Source organism: Solanum lycopersicum, chromosome 3 (assembly GCF_036512215.1).
Source record: "Solanum lycopersicum chromosome 3, SLM_r2.1".
Classification (NCBI taxonomy): Eukaryota; Viridiplantae; Streptophyta; class Magnoliopsida; order Solanales; family Solanaceae; genus Solanum; species Solanum lycopersicum.
Genome location: NC_090802.1, coordinates 38,800,790 through 38,821,597, shown reverse-complemented (window position 1 = coordinate 38,821,597; position 20,808 = coordinate 38,800,790). Strand labels below are relative to the sequence as shown.

Genomic DNA, 20,808 nt, shown 5'->3' with positions numbered 1-20,808 from the left:
TATTACGTTTAGGTAACACTAGGAAATGTTGCCTTTTATATGTCTAATTGTATTGAACTTCCTCTTTGAGAACTAAGTCTAGCCCCTATTGAGTTATCTTCGGAAGTGACTCTATTTAAGTTAGGACTATGTTAGAAAGAAACATTTGGTTTTCCTTAATCATGTGCCCACTTGGGATTCGTCATAGTTGTACCCTTGGCAAGTAGAAAACCCTCCATCGCAGCAGGTTAGACTCCGAATTAAACGTATAGGTAGTGTGGTGTTTGTTGGTTAATGCATATTATAATTATGTGTGATGCATTCTAGTATTTGAGATGCTTTACAATGTTTAGGTAGTGGAATGGGACTCTATCTAGGCATTGTACGAGTAGGCTTTGAAGATTCTAGGATGTGGTTTCCCTATGTCTTCTCCAAGATCATTATGTGAAATACACTAAATGATTAATTGAATCACAATTGACTTAATGAATGATTATGACTTCAGTTAGAGTATTTTGAATAAAATGATCCCTATATAGTGTTGATTTGAGAATTCCTTAGGAATGCTTCAATAGGGTGCATGGGCGATCTCTTCATTTCTTACTCAAGCAGGTCTTGGAGTAACCTTGGGTAGAGAGTCTATGTGACGAAAAGTAAATAATCTTAGCTTAGATAGTTTTAAGAATAATTTAGATGAGATTGAAGAGGGTGTATGGACGATCTCCTCTTTCCTTACTTATGCAAGTCTTAGCATAACCTTTGTTAGGAGGGTTATATTCTAATACTTTTTGATATAATGTAAAGCTATATTGTGGATTACTTGGAATTTGCTTTATATGTGCAATTTTACTTGAATAACATTCTCCTAAGCACTTCTTTGTTTTACTTGACATTATTCGAGGACATGATTATGTTTTTTTTAAAAAAAAGATTTTTTAATTGAATTTTGTATTTCCTTTCATTGATAAATATGTTGTGACCAAAGATATTAATGTTTTTGAGATGGCTAAGAGACTTGGCATTTACTATGTTTTCTAAAAAAAGAGATTTAAACTTCTTTTGAAATTTTTTTAGGATGCATTGGTTTTCATATTTATATATATATATATATATGTGTGTGTGTGTGTGTGTGTGTGTGTGTGTATATACATATATATATATATATATATATGCGATGAATGATTTCTAAGTTCTTGTATAATACCTATAAGAGGTCGAATACATCATGGGACAACATTAAAATACTATTTTTTCTAGGGTATACTCTCAGGTCATGAAAAGCTCGGTATAAGGGCATAAGATTATCAATTCATATTTAGGAATCGTACAGTCTTATTAAGGCCATGTCTAGTAGATATTGTTCATCGCTATGAGTCACGACACATCTAAGAGAGAGGATATATGAAGATATAGTTTAACTTTCTTCATTACTCATATGTTGTGCCATAGAATTGAGGTTATAAGTGTATTTTCCTAATCTATTATCTTCTCTTGATATGGTATGAATATGAGGACACCCGCAAGGAGAGTTGATGAGGAATTGGTAAATGAGGGAGTTCCTGCCCGAGTTGGACAAAGTCCACAAAGTGTTCAAGTTCATCAAGGTAATGAGGTCCCTATAGTTGGTCAAGGAGATGATGTTTTAGTAGTTCCCCTTGACATGACTAATAGGGATATTAGAGAGGCTATCATTACCATAACACGAGCCAGGATGACTAAACAAAATAGAGGTATTGCGCCTAGGGTGAATTCTCCTAAGAGTACTATAACCTCTAGATTGAGAGACTTTGTCAGAGTGAATCATCCTATCTTCCTGTTTCTAAGGTTTTAGAGGATCCTGAAGAATTTCTAGATGGTATTTATAAGTTGTTGAGTGCCATGGGGGTGACTTCTAGAACAAATGCAGAGTTGGCGTATTAGCAATTGAGGAAATTTTCTCAAGTGTGGTCCACACAATTGATATATAATAGATTGTCCGAGTCGGATCCCATTGAGTGGGATTATTTTAAGGAAGCTTTCACAAGAAAGTTATTTCCCTTAGAGATGAGAGAGGTGATTTTTGAAGAGTTTATAAACCTAAAAAAATGTGATATGAATGTTGAAGGGTATTCAATGATGTTTACCTTGTTGTTTATGTATGCTCCGTCCTTGGTGTCTAACAATATGGATGAAATGAGTAGGTTTCCAACCGGTGTTGCAGACCTTGTGAAAGAAGAATGTCGCACTACCATGCTCCATAATGATATGAACTTATCAAGGATTATTTTGTATGAACTATCCATTAAAGAGTGCAATTTTAGTAGGATTTTAAGGAATTTAAATAGGGGTAGGACCATTGAGAAAAATCAACCTAGGTTCAAGAAGAGAAATCAAAATCAAGAAGGTCTAGTGCTCCTAAGATCAAGTTTGAGAGTGGTAGTGGTTCCCAAGTTGTTATGCCTACATGGGGGAAAAAGCACTTTGGGAAGTGTCTAGATGGTACCGGTTGTTGATTCGGTTGTTGTATGAGGATGGTCATAAGGTGACTGGTTCCTACTATTGCAGCTAGAAGAAGAGAGGCCACGAAAATTCCTCCAAGTTCTCCAGATGGTGATGCTCTAAAGAAGAATAACTTTGATATTCTCCAATATGAGGCAAATTAGGGCGAAAATGCTGGTAAGTTATAGCTTTTACTCTTTTGTTGTCATGGGTTCCTTCTAAGTAGGGGATTATGGTGAGTAGTTGTGTTTTAGACTGTTGTCTCTTCTCTTCTATTCTATTCAAGCATGAGAGTTAGAAGTTTATGGTACCATGTTGATTTTTGTTTATCAAAGTAGATTTAAATGAATTTTACTGATCTCCACTCAATGTGCATTCATTAGGTTATCTTTATGTTGTAAGTATAGGATCTTGTATCTTATATTGTCATGCCCTCGTGGAAGATTTCTTAAAATTTGCATTAGTGTATTAGTAAGCATGCTTCGCTGTAAAGAATTTGAAATTTTGTCTTAATTGTGATTTCGTGAGAAATTATTCTAAAGTTATTAAAAATAACGTGTATGAGCATCATAATGTATGAAGAAGGAAGTTCCTCTTATATGATGTATAGAGTCATATTTCATGATGAGTTATAGAAGATGTGCCTAATTCTTGTTGTGTTTCGACTCTCTTGATTTAGTTGAGTTGATGTTCTTACTATATATGTGTACTGTATATTATGTGGCATGGATATGAATTTCTTGTCTTTTTTATGTACCGTGAAAGAGTTTTGAGTGTAGCAAGTTTCATTCATGGACGAATGTTCTCCAAGTGGGGGAGAATGTAACATCCCTAAATGAACAAGGTAAAACTAGAACCTTACATACGGTTCCTTAGTTAGTAAGGTCTTAAAATCGTTAAAATTTTGTGTTAGAAGGCAGTGTATTTTGTTTGGTAGTGAAACGTCCAAGACGTTCGAAATTTAGCCTCTAGACTTTCTTGTATGTTCATTTACTTGTTGGTTTGAGTTCTAATTGATGGGAGAGGTTCCTAACATCTAGTAGAGTTTATTTAGAGTTGAAACATTATGCACAGGACCTACATTACTGTCCTTGAAGAGGACCCAAACTTTGACCAAAAATTGCCAAAATAATTTACGACTTATGCTGTGTAAACGATAGACCGTATTTGTAGCTACGCCTTGTCGATAAAGGACGTTTCTCCACACTTAGATATGGGATTAAATCACCCAAAAAATATTTTCTATGTCACAATCAACGGACCTACATGACTGAGATGTCATTCCATTGACGAGTAATCGTTTGCAGGCGTCATTTTGGGCTTGCAATTCTAGCAGATTCTAGGCAAAGTGATGGGCAATGTGGGAAATTCACGTAGAATACAAATAATATATTTGGCTATTAAATAAGGTTTATTTTGGTATTTTTATTCATTTTATAAGTCTAGAATATATAGTTGAGTTCATTATTCAAAAACAAAACACCAAGACCCCATATAGAATCCTCTAGAACTCCATTAAAGATAGTAGGAAGGTTGACGCTACGAGGTTGATTTATCCATTGAATATTCATAATTTTCGTGGATTATCTTCAATCAAGGTATGGTGTTTAATATTTGAATCTTCTGTCCTCACGGATTCATGTTCATAAGGCTCTTTTAAAGTCTTTAAAAACATAGATTTTCCTAAATTGAACTCTAGCCATGGGTTCTTGCATATAATTATTTGAAACAATGATTAATGATTAAATTGATGTTAAGTGAGTGTTTTTAGATAAAATTTCAATGAACCTATGCACTTAATGATTTCATAATTTTGGCTCTATTATGGGTGATTCAATTATGGCTTAACAGTATTGGATTTTTATATCGATTAGGTTGTGGTATTCAAATACGTATGAATTATGATAGAACCGTATATAGTTTAACATTCAGGAATACCCCCTAGACGTAACTGGCGTCGTCGTGCTCTGTGAGGACTATGAGTACCCTCTGAGCTTACATCATTACATTTATAGGTTAAATTTAGTGGAAAATTTAAAACTTTTCAGTATATCTACTCAGAGATTTACATAGGCCTCTACATACGCATAATAATATTTATATATCGAGTATACATAGACCCTTCGTATATGAAGATTACTTACACTTCTACTTTCATTGCAGATAAGTATATAGAATATAATATAGTCTCAAAATAGTCGTCTCATCTCATTACAATCTAATAAAAGTATATCAAATTTCACCTAGCCCTTACATCAATAACACAGGACAACATATAGGTCACACAACATTCAATATCCAAATGAAAAGAAAAGAAACATAATAGTCTTAATAATAAACAAACATCATAGGGTTGATAGTGGCATCTCCCTCGAAAAGTGAGGACCTACCCTACTTAGGTGATTATGAAATCCAAGTCTTCATCAATGTCGTCGCCAGAAGCCCTTCAACGACCTGAACTAAAATGTTGGGGAAAATGAAGAAATGGGGTGTCACGTCCGGTTTTACCTCCTAGACGTAGCCAGCAGCGTCTTCCTCCTTGAGGACTAAGACGAGCCCTTTAGTCTCATGTAATTACATTCATTTGTTGGATATGTGGAAAAACATAATACATTCATTACATGTACTTGGAGGTTTACATAGACCTCTACACACACATAATATATATGTATCGAGTATACGTAGACCCTTCGAATAGAAAAGTTACACAACCTTCTACTTTTATTGCACATACATATATAAAACATAAAAAGATAGTCTCATCTCATACCATCTAAACGATCATCATAATTTGGGCTTTCCCCTACATCAAATGTAAAGAATCCATATATAGACTTATACATGTCGTACCAAATTAAAGTTGAATGAAAATAAAAGTCAAAGAAAAACAAAAGAACTGCATAGGCAAGATATTAAAATCGCCCTCGGAATGTGAGGACCTATACACTTGGATAATAGAGAATATCCAAGACTTTTTCAAGTCGTCTTGAATGAGCCTTCAACGACCGGAACCTAAAATGTTTGGTAAAAAGGAAGAAAATGAGGTTAGTACTACAAATGTACTAACTATGAGACCATATGCACATATAAGAGCAAAATATGCTAAAAAGGGACATTTAGTAAACACATGCCATTTATTCCTTAACACTTTAACTCTTTAATGGAAGCCACCTCTTTATTCTGTAACTTCTTGACATTCCTATGAAGAAGTTGAACCAGAACTTTCTCATAAGAGAGGTTATCCTTGACACCAAGACCTTCAATAGGGTGAATAGAATCTGGATCACCGATACACTTCTTCAGCATAGAAACACCGAAAAGCGGATGAACCGAAGCGAATTCACTAGGAAGTTTCAATTCATGGTCAACCTTACCAACCTTTTGCAAGATTTTGTAGGGACCCACATAATGAGGACTTAACTTCCCTTTCTTGCCGAATCTAACCACCCCTATCATTGGTGAAATTTTCAAATACACCTCACACCTTCTTGAAACTCCAAATCCCTTCTCCTATGATCGGCATAAGACTTATGTTCACAATAGGCCATTTGCAACCGGTTCCTTATGATATGAACCTTTTCGAAAGTTTTATAAATCAAAATGAGACAAAGAAGAGAAGTCTCTCAAACTTCAAACCATCCTATAAGAGAACTACACCTCCTATGGATGAATGAAAACTATTATTATAAGGAAACTCAACCAACGGCAAATGTTTATCCCAATTTGCTTTTTCAATAATGCAAGCCTTAAGAATATCCTCGACTGTTTGAATAATGTGTTCCGTTTGACCATCTATTTAGGGATGAAATGAGGTACTCAACTACATTTTAGTACTCAACCCTTTTTTAAATGATCTCCAAAACCTTGATCTGAATTGTACAACCATATCCAATATGATGGATAACGGAGTACCATGGCGACACACAATATCATTTGTGAAGATCCTAACATAATATTCTGCCGAATAAGTAGACTTGACGGGAATAAAGCAAGAAGACTTAGTCAAACATATCCACAACCACCCATATAGAATCATATGACCTTTTTGTCCCATTACAAAATCCATATTAATGTCTTCCCCCTTCCAAGCAGGAATTTTGATCTGTTGTAGTAAGAAACCCGACATTAGTTTTTCGGTTTTTACTCAAACAAAACTCACACTTGTTATATTTGGCAAACAATTGATATTCCTTAAGGGTTTGCAATACCACCCTCAAATGATCTATCTTATCACCCTAATTTTTTGAATATACCAAGATATCATGAATGAAGACAATTACAAATGAATATAGGTAATTTAGAGACACTCCATCCATTAGGCCCATAAATGCCGTCGGAGCATTAGTGAGACGAAAATACATTAGCAAGAACTCATATGCCCATACCTAGTCCAAAAGGCCATCGTTCTTACATAGTCCCTTCTCACCCTATGTTAGTGATACCCTGAACTCAAGTCAATCTTAGAAAAGTAGTTTTCCCCTTGGAGTTGATCATGCTAGTCGGCAATTCAATGGAGAGGATAATTTTTCTTCATTGTGACCTTATTGAGTTGGCGGTAATTAATACACATTCTTAAGAACCCATCCTTCTTATTCACAAACAAAACCAGATACGCCATGGAGAAATACTTGGTCTTATGATGCCCTTGTCTAGTAAATCTTCTAGTTGAGACATCAACTCTTTCAATTTGGTTAGAGCCATCCAATAAGGAGGAATCGAAATGGGATTTCTATCCGGTATCAAATCAATACCAAAATCAATTTACCATTCAGGAGGAATACCGGGAAGGTCATTAGGAAACACCTTCAGAAATTAACTCACTACAGGGACCGACTAAATGAGAAGATTTCAGAGTCTAGATTTTGGACTCTTACAATATGGTATAGACAACCTTTATAGATTATTTTGCATTCTTTTAGACAAGATATGATACAACCTCTAGGAATAGAGTTTCCCCTCTTCCACTCTACAACGGGTTCATTCTAAAGTTAAATTTTACAACACTTGTCTTATAAACAATAGAAGCAAAGAAAACATAAAACAAATCCATACCTAATCTAACATCAAAATAAAGTATATCTAGTTCTACTAGATCAACATAAGAAACTCTATTGGGAAATATTATTGGAAAATTTCTATACACCCTTTTTGCGACAACCGACTCACCCACAAAAGTAGACACTATAAAAGGTTCATGCAAAATATCTGGTAAAATATCAAACATTTTAGGTACAAAAGGGGTAACAAATGATAAAGTAGCACCGGGATTAAGTAAGTCATATTCATCAATGGAGAAAATATTCAACATACCGTTCACCCCATTGGGAGAAGTTTGTTGCTCACTTTTAGAGCGGAGAGCATAAAAGTGATTCTTTTTAGGAGCATCACTAGAACAACTATCTTTAGCTTTACTACCGCTCTCTTGATTCTTCAAGTTTGAACAATCTCTCACCTTGTGACAACTCTTGAACAACTAAAGTAATTTCCATTTCCTACCAAGCATTCATCAAGATCACCTTTCACACACTTGGCACATGTAGGGTTCCCATTTTGTGAGTTTTCACTCCTTCCCTTTAAACTCACGATTTATTTCCCTAGTCATCACGACCCTTAGGGAATTTTTATAGAACTTGATTACAAACCTGCTTTTTAAATCTAGTCTTAACTTATGTTTCAAACCTATTCTTTGAAGAACCTTCATTAAATGATCTTCCTCTCTTAGCTTATGTACTCTTTCTCTTATCCCTTGCCTTCTCACCCTTCTTTCATGCAACATTAGATGGGAAATGTTCATTTATTGATGTATCTTGGTAGAGTGGCACTCCTCTTGTATGTCCTCCGGCACCCCGTCACAAAGTGGCTCATTTGGTATCTAGGATCGGAAACCAAAAAATTGGCCTATTTGAACAATTTAATGAATTTCAAGGAGTATTCATGAACACGCCTTCCTCCTTGGCGAAGTTTGATGAACTCCACCACTTTTTCCTCCCTTATGTCACTAGGAAAGAATCAATTTAGAAAGGCTTCTTAAAGATCTCCCAAGTCAATGGACTACCCCTCAATTACCTATTATCTCTCAATTGCACATACCATGATTGTGTCACGTCCACGATTTAGTACAAACCCATAATCAAGGAATGAGATCACAAGTATGAACAAGAGTTAATCATATCATAATAATTAATACAACTACTCATGAATACTCATCAAGTAAACCAGTGCAATGACCAAGCAAAGCCCTATAACCTTACTCAATCAAGTATCCTAAAAAAGAAACCATAAACAATGTGCAACTTCACATAACATAACCTTTAAGGATACCTAACATTATAGTTTAATAGTACAACATAATTAAATGTTCAGGAAGATAGTCATCACTATATAATAGAATTTATATCGTAGCATCAACATGTTATAACCATATTCATCATTATCATATATATATATATATAATATAACCTTTCTAATGCTTCCATCAAGGTAAACTAGTGCAAGGCATAAGTTGAGTTCCATACCCCTACCTTGGCTAAGTTAAACCTTTACCGGCCAAAGTAAAACCAAACATACACATAAATTTATAGGTGGATCCGCTAGCTAGTCTTTGTTTTGGGGAAAAATTGTTCAAGAACTAAATGATAATATGTTCCTTCTTGATACCACTTGGTAGTTGTGTCATCCTCCAATGTGAATCCATTGAATGAGTATTCCTCTTTGGTAAGTCAGCATCTCATATAGTACATTAGGGATAATCTTCGTCTTTGGGAAGTCATCACCTCCAATTTTCACGTTCACTCGGTTCTAAGCAAAGTTCCTTTATTAAAATGTTTTTAAGCCTTTAATTATCAATTGTAGCTTAGTTTACTTCATAGGGTCTATCCCTTGTATATTAATCATCACAAATATCTCAATAAGAATTTCATTATTATAGTCCTTTCATCACAATACATATAACTTAGGTCAACACATTAGCATTTCATAGCATATGAAGGAACATTGTAAGTTGCCACCAGCCTTATATCACGTACACTTTAATAAACCTAACAACATAGTTAAGCATTTCAGTTCAACATCATACCACCCTATCTTTCTAATATGAAATATCCCTTTTAACATGTTTTCATGATATTTGTGAATATGCTCTCATACTAAGTACAAGTTTTGTTCTAATCCCATGTAACACTTTGAAAATCCAAGACGAGTCTTAGAGACTAACATATGTGTCATATGGTATCATAACTTTTTTTAAGACCTATATTATTAAATATAGGTCATTTAGGAAATTTAAGAACCAAAACATCCATGAACGTCAATGACGTTCGGAAACTAGTGCTAATGGGCACTAGCGTGCCTAAGCCTATTTGATTAGCTTTTAGGAGTAAGAAATGCATGAAATTAGGTGCAATGGTGTAAAAGATGTATTAAAGATTAATCCTGGTAGAAACTTCTGGGTACGAATCTCCAAGTACCAATCAAGGGTCCTTGAGGAGAACCCTAGCACGTAAGAGGCAACAGTGCCTAGGAAGTATGTAAGCATGAGAAGCCATTAACGACTCTTGCGTGGATCGAAAGGGTGTCAATGCCCACAATCGTTCCACACTTAGAAAAAAAGTTTGATTCCTTCATATGAAAATTCTCTAAACTCAACAATGGTTGTGGAACACGAAAGGCACAGTGCCTGTCGGCTCACAGACGGACCATCGATGGGGTTCCGTCTATGAGTGTCCATTTTCTGCACAATTTAAGTTAAGCCAAATTAAAATAAAAAGGGTATTTAGGGTTTCTTTACGTGTTAATGGATGATTAATTAAATAATTTAACCCCCCATATAAATACCCTAACCATCATTAATCTAAACACAACTCAGAACATAAGCTCTCTTCTTTCTCTCTATATTTGGAAGCAACCATTGAAGACAAGCTAGGGGGAGGTTTTAGGGGCTGCAAGGGACAAAATCTGCATTAATTCTTCATAAATTTACAAGGTATGATATCTCATTAACCTTTGAGATTCTTTCCTTGAAGGGTTTCAAAAATTGAGTTTTCATGTGGGTTTCTTTAAAAAATGAAATCGATGTTGTGAACTGAATTGTTTATGGTTACTTGAGGATATAATGGATAGATTCACACGTATTTTGAATTGATTATGATCAATTGTGATAGTTTATTTCAATTGAGTATTATGATCCTTATCCTTTAACCCTAGGTTGATATTGATGTAAATTGGTTTTAATGTGTACTTTACTTTGAAAACCTTTATGCACATTCAACAAGACTATGACAAATAAATGAAGAAATATTCATTAAGTCATAGACATGTACATCAGTAAACAAACAACATAAACACTAGTCAAGTAAACATGCATATCATGCAACTAAATACATAGTCAAGTGACTCTATAATCATGTCATAAATAACCACAAGCCTGGATATTATTACACTTCATCATAACCAAAGACTATTATTTATAAATCCCTATCAAGTCAACAAGTGGAATGACGAAGAAAATCCCCATAACCTTAACATAATTCAATAATAAACATGATAACAATATTAGAAGAGTCACTACACAACTATTTAGTACTAATCAATGTTTAAAACATGGTTACTTAGGCCAATTTACATAACCTTGATCACAACACAAGATTAGGATAAAAGAAAATAATTAATTCTAATTTCCTAATGATTGGTGTAGAAATATCATGCATTAGTGATATAACCCACAATCAAGAAAATTGAATCAATCACAAAATTTTATATAAGTAAGAATTGAGGGTTACCCCGTAACGTGCAATGATTCTTAGATTTGATGGTGTCGTTTTTAGTAAATATCAGAATTGCGAAAAATGGTCAAATACATTCAGAGGTCTTTTTGTTAGTTTGGTGATTATTTATTGATGGTTATTGAGTCTTTTTAAAACCCAAAAAGTCACCAATCAAGCAAAAACAAAAGATCTCCAACCCCTCTCTCCATAACCTCCTTTAATAAGTATTGATGCTCAAAGGAAGAAGTAAAAATTCTCCAAGTTTTTCAAAACAATTCCGTTGTCTTTATACAAATAATATATGGTGTTTCATCTTTGACTATTCTTCCATTCAGGGATTTAATTTCAAAGGCTTTTCAGAGGTTGTGAAAACCATACAAATTCCTAGTTTGAATTCCCGCCATAGGTTCTTGCATGAAAGGATTTCAATCAATGTTTTATGATATAATTGATGTTAATTGAATGTTTTAATATCAAAAACTCTATGAATCCATTATTACATGAATTCTGATATTGTCTTTCAAGTCGGTGAATCAATTATGGTTTAATCTTATTTATTTCTTGTGTAGATTGGTATGAGATATTTAATTATGTGTTGATTGAGGTTAGAATTGTTAATGGCTGCCTTATAATGTTTATATCTATATTGAGTGTTGATGGAACATTCATTTAGTTTAATTACTGGCTTAGTCTTATGTATATTGTTATAGGTAATATCTCTATTATGTGAATTTGTATAATAAAGACTAACGAATGATTGTAATGGCTATAGGAAGGTGGTGAGTTGACATAATTACTTTGTTTATTTCGCGCCCCATTTTCGCAGAAAACGGGTTTTGTGCACGACCTAACAACTCTTTTGGGATTTCGAGTTTGTAGTTGCAACCTAACAAATTAAGGCGCGTTATGGCACCTACCTAACCTAACTAAGTCTAACTAAGTTCAACGACCAAGAGATTAGGGAAAGGGTTCAAATTACCTTGAGGGGAAGGTATTAGGCACCAGTCGAGGTCCACAAGTGTGGGTCCCAGCCGTATCTCATGCAATCTATGTAGGGGTTACAATAAGCAATCAAAGTCACTTCATTTATTAATTTATTTAATCTTGCTAAGTGATATAAAACAATTAATACTATTTTATTTTTTCCATTAATTTGAGCATGCAAGGCAAGGTGATAGCAATAAATAAAAAATCAAGTTTTATTTTTATTTAAGCATATGAGACTATGTTATAAACAAAATTTGTAAATATTACGCAATTAATATGTGAGAAAGTAAAGTTTTGAAAATTGAGCAAGTTTTGAATATGAATTTTTTTATTCTAAAAAAATGTTTGTTTCTTTATAGGGATGATGCGACGATATTTTTGATCACGCTCCTCCACCATAGAAACAATTTTGATTTTGAGGTCGGTCTAAAAATAGTTTATGATTTTGGAAATTATTTAAACGATTTAGTTTACATGTAGGCACATAATATTTACACATGAATACACATAATTCCTTTTGAAATTCATGGGTAGGTTATATTTCTGAGGATGCGTCGGTTTAATTTAAAAATTGAAACTAGACCTCATAGTTCCTTTGACTTTCCCGCTAACGATAGGTTAGGAGATAGTGCTTAGAATTTATTTCAAAAATAAACAGTGTCATAATCAATCAAAAATTTTAAAGGAAGATTGAATAATGACTTTTATGAAAATTATGTTGCAAAACTTTGTAAGTAAGAAAAAAAACTAGTAGAATAATACAGTGGTAAATTTATTTAATGAAAAGGTTTTACTATGAAATATTTTTAAAAGCCAAGTAATTTGTTAAATGCATGAAATGATTCTAATTTAGTATCATTATTATTTTTTTTAAAAAAAATATTGCATCATGAATGCGGAAATCTTCAAGAAGACAAATAGGATTACTAATTAAATAATATTAACTAATTTTGGGCGGAGGGCACAAATATGCACAAACATATTTTATTTTTTATGGATATGTTAAAAGTTATTTACAAGCCTATAGACATGAATTTCTAGGTGTTAAAAAAAAAGTAACACATATATGCATAATTTTGTGAATCTAAATGATATGAAAAAATTAATCCTTAGGCATGGTTTTTACGTGACAAGACAATGCTAAAAGTTATAATATTTTTAAAACACCTAATCAGCCTACTAAATTATCATGATTTGATTTTAACATTCAAAAATTAATGGAATCTAGTTATTATTTTTTTAAATACTTATTAACAAAAGCGTCAAGCAAATGGAAAATTTGTTAGATTATAACACCTACAAACAATAATTCTAGGTGGTTAAAGACAAACCTATAGGCATGATTTCTAACTTTTATTAAAAAAAATTTACAATGAACAAGTAGGCATGTAAATCCCCCTCTCTTAGATGATCCCCCAAAAAAATTTATATATATGATCTTTAGAGTTATAAATGTACAACATTCGCATAAAATAAAATAAGAAAGAAAAAATATAGATTTAAATAAGCAAATAAATCTTTCTTCATGGTTAATTTTCAACTTGAATATCAAGTTTGAAACCTGCAATTGTTTAACAACTTATAGATAACAAAGGAATAGAACAATGAGCTCACATAAATGTATGAATACAAAAATAATTTAAATGTTAATTCCGAATACTAACCAGTTAAGTAGATTAGGAATGGTAGCAATGAAAAACAAGTTGATCCAACCATTACTCGAACAAAAGCAAAATAGCAAAGTAGCGAAGAAGAGCACTTGAATGTTTACCGAAATCTTAATGTATTGTTAGAGTAGCAAGAGAGCAATGAGAGAAGGAAGAGTGATGAGAGAACTTGTGATTGAGTGTGAATGAATGTATGAGTTTATGAAATAATGAAGGGAGGGGGACATATTTATATAGCAAAGAGAGGGAAACAAATAAGAAAAAGAAATATTTAAAGCAATCAATTAACTATATTGTTTTCCTTATTATAAAAGAGGTCCAAATCAGAAAAATTTTAAAATATTTCTTTACAAAATATAAACAAGTAAGAATAAATTAATATGGAGCAATATTTATTTTTCCTTAAATAATGAAGGGCAAAATTAATAAAATCCTTCCTGCCAAATACGAGTCAAATTCCAAAATTAACATGTCTAAATATATTTACAACTATATAAGGCTAAGCTATTAATTACAAATTATTGGGAGAAGAAAAAAAACTGTTTAAGGAGAAGCTTATAATTTTAATCAATATTCGAAAGATCAGGTAACCTATAATTTTACCTTATAGGGACAATCTATATATCATGGCAACAGTATCATTTCAATGCATCTGTCACATAGTTCAGCAATTTAAGGAATATAATCAATATTACAACATCAAAAACAAATTCAAGCATCACTTAATTGACTAGAGGTGGGTGCATATTTGCATCATATTAGTTAGGGAGATAATCAGTTTAAAATCAGGGGTAAATAATTCTAAATCAAGAACGTACTTATTCTTATAGAGACAAATAACAAAGGTGAATTACATCAATACACAAGTTGACAAAGAGGACATGACTAAGATCAATAACAAAAGTAGCAGCAATCTGAGGCCAAGATGATTTTTGTGTAAAATTATATATCAAACATTCAAAGACAACTTGTAAATGAAAAGAAGATTAAAATTGCTGAAAGATGAGATAATGAGTTCAAGTATACGTACCCGTGTGGATCTGTTAGAGAGATCCGTCTTTAACAAAATCGCATTTCCAAAAGACTTCAGCGGAGTTGTTGTCGTCGCCGGTGGAGCCTGCTGCTGCACTGTCTCGCTAGGCTGCTGGTTTCGCTGGACAAAGCTGCCGGTAGTCTTTGCAGGTTGCTGTCCAGCTGCTGCTTAGCCATCCTTGCTGCTCGTCCACGCCGGCATTGCTGCTGCTGGCTGGAGCAGTGTCTACTGGTCGCCTCGCTTGGATGTTGTTGTCGCAGATGATCCTGCAAAGACATTAAAAGAAGAGGGGGCTTAGAGAGGGAGAAGGACGGGAAGGGGAAGGAAGCGAAAGGGAGAGGAGAGGAAGAGAGACAGAAGAGCAGCGGGGCTGCTGCTCGCCGGTTGAAACTGCTGTTCGTCGTGGCCTCGCCTTGCTGCTGGCTGTTGCTTGTCACCTGGCAGCTCGCCGGTGGAGCTGCTTGATACAAGAGAAATAGAAGGGAGGAGGGAGGAGAAGAGGGAGCATAAGGAGGTTGAGAGACGGAGAGGGGAAGAGGGGTGTCACTGATTGAGGATGGCGATTATCGCCGGCGAGAAAGGAGAAAATGGGGGCTGGCGGCTGCCAAGGAGAGGGGGAGAAGAATGGGTTAGAATTTTAGGTTTTGGGGTCTTTTGGTGTAGAGAAAATAAAAGATTTAATCATAACTGTTGATCTAATTTGAAATGAGGGGCTAGGATTCCATTAATAAAATAGATGGATGAGATTAAAAGATGAGATGTAACGAAATCAGATTGGACTGCATATGGATTGGCTACAATTGCAATTAAAATGGCTAGAATTAAAAGGAAAGAGAGGCTATGATTGTAATAAAAATTTAATTGGTGTAGCTAGAATTGAAAGAAATTATGATAGAATAGGCTAGAATTTAAAATTAAGGGAAAGTGTAGGAATTACTTTTTAATTAAAATACTACATATATTAAAATATTTTTATATAATTGAAAACCATTTAAATTTTAACATTTGAAATTCATTAATAATTTTAAAATATTTTAATAATATTTACGATAACTTTATAAAGTAAAACATACTAAAACATATAATTTTCAAGCAAAGCCAGCTAAAAAATTCTTAAATTGAAAATACGTATTTAATCGAATAGTATTCCTATAATGGTCAAAGGTCGGTCAAAATTGGGTGTCAACAGCTGCCCCTTGGTTGATTGAGAATGAAGAATGAATTGTCAGGCAACCGACGTTGACTTAGTAGCGGATTTTGTCCGACCGACGACAGATATCAGTGGGGTCAATTGAAACGATATAGAGTTGAAAAAGGGTACGACCGAGACTTTAGTTTTAAGTCGCCTACATATCTCTGGTTATATGAGAATCAGGTCGTATGTAGTTCTAGATTCAAGAACAAATGAAACTCTTAATAGTTGAAAGAGCGCTAAGGTATTTGAAAGGCACGATATCGGCTTGAATGGATAAGATTAGAGTAGCGAGAAAAGAGAGATAGAGTGGCTAAAAGAGCATAACAGAGAAGCGAGAAGAGCATGATAGAATAAGGTAATCAACCTTTGAGCACGGTTCAGAGTATGAGTAGCAAAGAATTGATAAGGTCATTGTTGTAATAGAGGATAGCATGATAATTGTAATCATGGGCGATCGATCATATCAGCAAATTCTAGATAAAATGTCATCTTATAAATGGATAAAGTATGACCAATAATAATAAAATATGATTTCTAAATGGACAAGAGGTGATAAAAAGCATATCTGTTTGAGACGTAGTGCAAACCTTGATAGTATTTAAATTCTTGAAGGATTGAAACCCATCTTTGATGAATAACGTCAAACTTCAATAGATTTGATACGATAAAGATCTAATAATATAGACGAAAATATCTAGTTGTAAGGGGAGTCTAAACGTCATTTTAAGGCAGACGAGCCTAAGTGTCATTTTAAGGCGGACGACATAAATATCATATAAAGCGGAAAAAATAAATGTCCTATGAGGCGGACAAGCCTAATGTCCCTTTAAGGTGACGGCCTAAATGTCCTATAAGATGGACAAACCTAAATGTCGTTTTAAGGCGGACGAGCCTAAATGTCCTATTGTAAGGCGGACGAGCCTAGACGTTGCATTGTAAGGCGGACGATCCTAGATGTCACATTGTAAGGCGGACGAGCCTAGATGTGACATTGTATGGAGGACGATCCTAGATGTCGCATTGTAAGGCGGACGAGCCTAGATGAAGAGACAGTAGGTCAAAGTTGCGAGTTGAATCCGAATATATCTTCATGGTATCCTCAATGATAGATGAGTAGCAAAACGATAGTGCGAGTAGACAAGAATTTGTCGTAGCCTTTGTTTGTAATGAAGTGAACAACCATTCAAAAGGCGACTTTGTCAGTGTTCTGCACATCTGTAACTTGTAATATAGCCTAAATAGAGTAATTAAAACATACACATCAAAATAAATGGTAAATGTAAACATGATGCAATTCCCATGTTGACCATGAATGTTTTTCTTAAGACCGTGAAAAAATGACGTCTTAGGCTATGATGTCTAGGGCCATGATATGCAAGGTGTATCCTCAAGTCATGAAAATGTTGTCTGTAGGCCATGAAAATGACGCCTTTAGACTATGACACCTTCGGATCATGATAGACAGAAATTAAATTCTTAGACCATGATATGATGTCCGCAGGCCATGAGGATGATGCCTTTAGACTATGACGCCTTAGGAACATGATATGCATAAAATAAGTCTTCATGCTATGACATGAACTCCGCAGGCCATGAAAGATGACGCCTTTGGGATATAGTTAATGAGTAACGAGGGCGTATCTGTTTTTGGCATCTATTGATACTCATGACTTGATTTGATTTGGGCACATGTAAACTTCAAGCACGATGCAATCTTGGGCTTATGCAAACTTCAGGCACAATGCAGTCTTGGGCACAATGCGATGATGATTTCTTTAGGAACATGCAATATCGAGCACATGCAATGATGCATTTCTTCGGGCACATGAAATATCGAGCACAATGCAATGATGCACTTCTTCGGGCACAATGTAATATCGGGAACATGCAATATCGAGCATATGTAATGATGCTTTTCTTTGGGCACATCCAATATCGGGCACATGCAATGATGCATCTCTTCGGGCACAGAAAATATTGAGCGCATGCAATAGTGCAATTCTTCGAGCATAAGTCAATATTGGGCATATGAGATGATGTATTTCTTCGGGCACATGAAATATCGAGCACATGCAATAATGCATTTCTTCGGGCATATGCAATATCAAGCACATTAAATGATGCGTTTCGGCATGCTTGGGCATAATATAATAATGTAGTTATTTGAGCATAGTGCGATATCAGGCGTAGGTGCAAATGATGCAATGTCGGGCATAATGTAATTTGTCAGCACAGTAGTTGCTTGAGGGCATACAGTAGCTTGGGCGTCCGCCTTATTGGAAGGATCGAGTGTCATTTGTAGGGCTCAAATGTGGTAATGTTGATTGTTGAAGTTACCTTTGTATATGTACATGTATTTTCTACATTCAAAGAAAAATAGTTAGTTTAAAGGGGCGAGGTTGATCTGTATCCATGATTTGGCGCAACGTGCTCCTTTGCCTTGCCATCAACACCTCTTCGAGCGTGTGTGTTTTTTTTCCTTATAAAATGGGGGGAAAACATTTAAAGATTTTGAAATCATCATTTAAAAAAAGCTGATGTCGAATCTTTGACTATGGCATTGGTTGAGACTTTACAACGTCTGACTCAAAAGTGGAGCTATCATTTAATATTTGTTCTAAGTTGACTGCTTGTTGAGGAGAAACTTTCGGTGAAATTTTTGACTTTACTCAAAAATTTGGCCCCAGTATGAAGATATGCCAGGAGAAATCTTGATGGAATTTTTGAGATCCTCTCAAAAATTCTTCCGGAGTTATCAATAGAGAAGGGGAAAATGAAAGATTTATTTTTAATAAGACTGAACCCCATAAGAGCGCCTATGTATCCCCTCTTAAGCAGATATCAGGTCTGACGTAGTTCTAAATTACAAAAGAGCATGAATCAATCTCTAGATGTAATACTTTTTCACAGAATATGAATTGATAGGTTTTGGCCAAACTTCTCCATCCATTTCTGCAAGTATGAGGGCTCCGCCTGTTAGTACTTGAGAGACTATGTACGGACCTTGCAAGTTCGGTGAAAATTTACCCTTTGCCTCGTCTTGATTTGGAAAAATCCGCTTCAAAACCAGTTGCCCAGGTGAGAAATGACTAGGTTTAACCTTCTTGTTGAAAGCTCTGGCCATTCTATTATGATAAAGTTGACCTTGACAAATGGGGTTAATTCATCTTCCATCTATTAATGCCAAATTCTCTACCCGACCTTGTATCCGGTCAGCATCACTCAACTTTGCTTCTTCGATGATCCTTAGGGAAGGTATCTCTACTTCGGTGGGTATCACATCTTTAGTGTCGTATACTAAGAAGTAAGGTGTGGACCCTGTGGAAATTATGATTGTGGTAGGATACCCCTGCAATGCGAAAGATAGCTTTTCCAGCCAGTGTTTGTGATTATCAATCATCTTGCGCAATATCCTTTTGATGTTTTTGTTTGCTGCCTCAACAGCCCCGTACATGTGTGGCCCGTATGCTGTAGAGTTTTGATGACTGATCTTAAACTTCTCACACATTTATCTTATTAGGTCACTGTTTAGGTTGGTGCCGTTGTCGGTGATGATTGACTCAGGAATTCCAAACCTAAAAATAATGTTATTTTTGACAAAGTCATCCACAACATTCTTTGGCACTGATTTATGGGAGGTTGCCTCAACCGACTTGGTGAAATAGTCAATTGCGACAAGAATGAATTTGTGTCCGTTGGATGTTATTGGCTCGATTCGACCAATGACATCCATGCCCCATGCTGCGAATGGCTAAGGTGATTTAGTGACATGGAGTTCGTTGGGAGGTACTCGAATCATATCTGCGTGAGTCTGACATTGACGACATTTCTGTACATAGCGAATGCAGTCAGTCTCTATAGTTAGTCAATAATAACCTGATCTCAAAATCTTCTTTGCTAATGTAAAACCGTTCATGTGCGGGCCACAGGTGCTTGCATGTATCTCTTTGACCAGCCTGCGAGCCTCTCTTGCTTCGACGCATCTTAGCAGCCTCAAACAGGAGTTCTCCTATAGAGGATTTCCCCACTTAAAAAGAATTGGGTTGCTAACCTTCGAATTATACACTTTTGTACACTTCTTGCATCTTCTGTGTATTGACCACTCTTCAAATATCCTCTAATGTCATCGTACCAGGGCTTTCCATCAGGATCTTCCTCAACATGGAAACAATAAGCTGGTTGTTCAAGCATGTGAATGTGAATAGGATCGATGTAATTTTGATCAGGGTGTCGAATCATAGAAGACAGAGTGGCTAAGGCGTCTGAGAATTCATTTTGGACCCTTTACATGTCTAAATTCTGTTTTGACAAACCTTTTACATAGCCTATGCACACATTCCAAATATGGTAACAACTTTCTATTTTTTGTTGCCCAATCACCTCGAACCTGATGGATCAATAGGTCTGAATCCCCTATTATTAGCATTTCTTGGACATCCAAGTCAATCGCCCATCGGAGACCTAGTATGTAGGCTTCGTATTCGGCCATATTATTTGAGCAAAGGAATCTGAGTTTTGCTGATGCTGGATAATGTTTCCCGGTTGGTGAGATCAGAACAACCTTGATGCCGGATCCATTCAGATTTTTAGCTCCATCAAAGAACATTCTCCATCCATCATATTCTTCAGAAATATCCTCTCCCACAAAGGCCACCTCTTCATCTGGGAAGTAGGTCTTCGACGGCCTGTAGTCATCATCCACGGGAT

General features: G+C 35.1%; 1 long non-coding RNA gene across 2 annotated transcripts; it reads right to left on the bottom strand.

The window, feature by feature from the left end:
- Nucleotides 1–5,196: 5,196 nt before the first annotated feature.
- LOC112941072 (uncharacterized) lies at nucleotides 5,197–15,547 on the bottom strand. 2 transcript variants are annotated; one of them, XR_011219981.1, is made up of 2 exons: nucleotides 14,904–15,547; nucleotides 5,197–12,266 (listed from the first exon to the last, which is right to left on the bottom strand). It is a non-coding gene; the product is annotated as an uncharacterized lncRNA (long non-coding RNA). The 2 variants fall into 2 exon arrangements; XR_003245990.2 differs by having other exon boundaries at nucleotides 5,197–5,469.
- Between the last annotated feature and the right edge of the window lie 5,261 nt (nucleotides 15,548–20,808).